This window comes from Sardina pilchardus, chromosome 16, assembly GCF_963854185.1.
Source record: "Sardina pilchardus chromosome 16, fSarPil1.1, whole genome shotgun sequence".
Taxonomy (NCBI): domain Eukaryota; kingdom Metazoa; phylum Chordata; class Actinopteri; order Clupeiformes; family Clupeidae; genus Sardina; species Sardina pilchardus.
In genome coordinates this window covers 4,664,681-4,667,180 of record NC_085009.1, presented here as the reverse complement: position 1 = coordinate 4,667,180, position 2,500 = coordinate 4,664,681, and the positions used below count along the sequence as shown (strand labels likewise).

The window sequence follows — 2,500 nt, the reverse complement described above, 5'->3', positions numbered from 1 at the left end:
ATTGACCATAAAAAAGGGAAATGGTCTTGGAGCACAGGAGAAAAGCACACGGTGCCCCCATCACACCTGCTCTCTTTTCTTATGTTCCCTCCCCTGTTTGTCATCTAGCAATACACCTGAGAGATGCCTCAAGATGTTGGCCTATCAGAGCAAAGCCAATTATGCATGTGAAATTTAATATCAAAAATAAAACCTACGCTGCAAAATCATGCCTGCTTTTTTTTCCCCATGAGCTTTTCAGAGCATGCAAGAACAACATAACAAAACCAAGCAAATGTCTTTTTTCCCCTCAATAAAATTCTTGCAGACTTTACTAAAGCATCTTGGGGAATTTCATCAAATTTCATAATTGATGAAACGTGCATGGCATGACTCCGCTAATGACTTTGTAACTTTGCATGCACATTAACTGACCATTTGTTTTTATCAAATTTGACAACTCAAGAAAATCAGGCCTCAAATTTCTAACAAACCACTTTATACCATTTGACAAAGCGTAACGTTTTCAACGTTTCTGAATATTGTAAGGGGTATCCCAATGCTTCTTATAGATGTGTGTTAAAACAATTAAACTGCAAAACAATTCTAGAACATTGATCAAAACTTGAAAGTGTCCCTTGGCTTGGAAGAACGTGTTGCTCCAAATAGAAGCTGCTTCTCCACAGTCTGTCTCTATGGCAACCTGACAAGCTAGATCTACAGGTCTGACCACCATATCATTAAGGAGCCAAACCACAGCACCATGGCAATGGAACATGCAGTAATCTAAAGAATGATGTCCATCGCCTTAGAACTATATGTCCAACGCACAGAGGGAGACAGATGGATAAGAGTGGAGAGAGGGAAGCAAGGTGGAGAGGATGCAAAAGTGTAAGAGAGTGAGAGAGTGAGAGAGAGAGAGAGAGAGAGAGAGAGAGAGAGAGAGAGAGCGAGCGAGAGAGAACACCCTACAAAATGTTCATGTACAGTAAGTCAAGACCTAACTGTGTGTTCACACCGCCGCGGACTTGAGCTTCCAAAGATTCCGGAAGTCATTAATTTTCAATGGAAGCCGGCTTCTCTCAGCTGCCAGCAGCGACCAATCCATCAGCGTCGAGTTGAAAGTGGCTCAACTTTATGGTAATGAGCTATGACGCAGTTCAGCGACCAAACGACCAGCAACGAACATAGAATGCTACTACGTCAGAACGGCCAAAGCATCCAAGCTTCCCACGGCGTCCTTGACAGGGCGTCCAGAGCGATCTTGGAAGCTCAAGTCGCTCTTGGTCTGAACGCACAGTATTACGTCTTACCTGCAACTTGGGCAATAAAGATTTCATTCATTCAGGCCAATAAGGCATCGATTTTATTTGAGAGCAAGAGAGAGAGAGAGAGAGAGAGAGAGAAAGAAAGAAAGTAGAGAGAGGAAAAGGTGGCACCATGTTGAGTGGAAGGATCTGGAGAGCTGAATAATGTGTGTGAGGCGCTATGCAAAAATGCCAAAAAACAGTGATTACAGCCCTCACACGACAGGCAATCAGGACCCTATTCAAGCCCAGGCATTCACGGTCCCAGCTTGGTGTCTCTCCCTCTCTCTATCTGTGTGTGTGTGTGTGTGTGTGTGTGTGTGTGTGTGTGTGTGTGTGTGTGTGTGTGTGTGTGTGTGTGTATGGGGCAGTTTGTGTGTGTTAGCACACACGGGTGTATGGATCCATCTGGACATGGCTCCCCTGGAATCATATGAGGCAGTGCCGCTGTTGTTTTTTTATGGAAAAAGAAAAGAAAAATGCCTCTGCATTCATTCAGAATAAATGGAAAGTTCTAGTAGATATGCAAGAAGGTTCATGTTCAGAATATCAGTTGCTTAGCACAAATCTTCTTTTCTATGCCAGCCTGTTTGTGTATCCCCCTCAAAACACACACACACACACACACACACACACACAAACACACAGAAATGAATAAACCCCATTAAAATATACAATTACAATTTTGAAAACAAAAAACTATACCCTTTTCTCAATACCCATTCTCTTTTCTTCATTTCAGATGGATTTTTTCTCCACTGTGCTTACAATTATCCACAATCCTCTTTTCTGATAAGTAGTAAGAACAACAACTGCAACCAACAACAACAAAAAACAGCAAAAAGTCCTGAAACTGTTTTGTTTTTTTTCCCTTGAAAGTTGGGGGGGGGGGGGGTGGCTGCGGCTACACTATGCGCTATGCGGCAGATTAATTTGTTGTTTCAGGTTATCTGAACAAATTGTTTTGCTGTGGCGCGCCCGCACCCAGGCATGAAGCCGGCAGACAGGCAAGGTTAACGGGCACGCCAACCTCTCAGCGGGTATCGGTGCCATCATGCAGCGGTACGGGGCACCGCCATGCTCGCCAATGAGTTTGTGACCCGCGAGAGACCACTTACAGGTGGATACACACACACAGCCCAAAACCCACACACACACATGCACAGGAGGATAGGAATAACAAGATGGGAAGAACTCTGTCTTCCAGTTTCTGT

At 44.0% G+C, this 2,500-nt stretch overlaps 1 protein-coding gene across 1 annotated transcript in view; it reads right to left on the bottom strand.

Moving 5' to 3' along the window:
• Window positions 1-2,500, bottom strand: part of arap2 (ArfGAP with RhoGAP domain, ankyrin repeat and PH domain 2) — a gene marked incomplete in the record, with an annotated part of 141,066 nt that overhangs the window by 46,180 nt on the left and 92,386 nt on the right.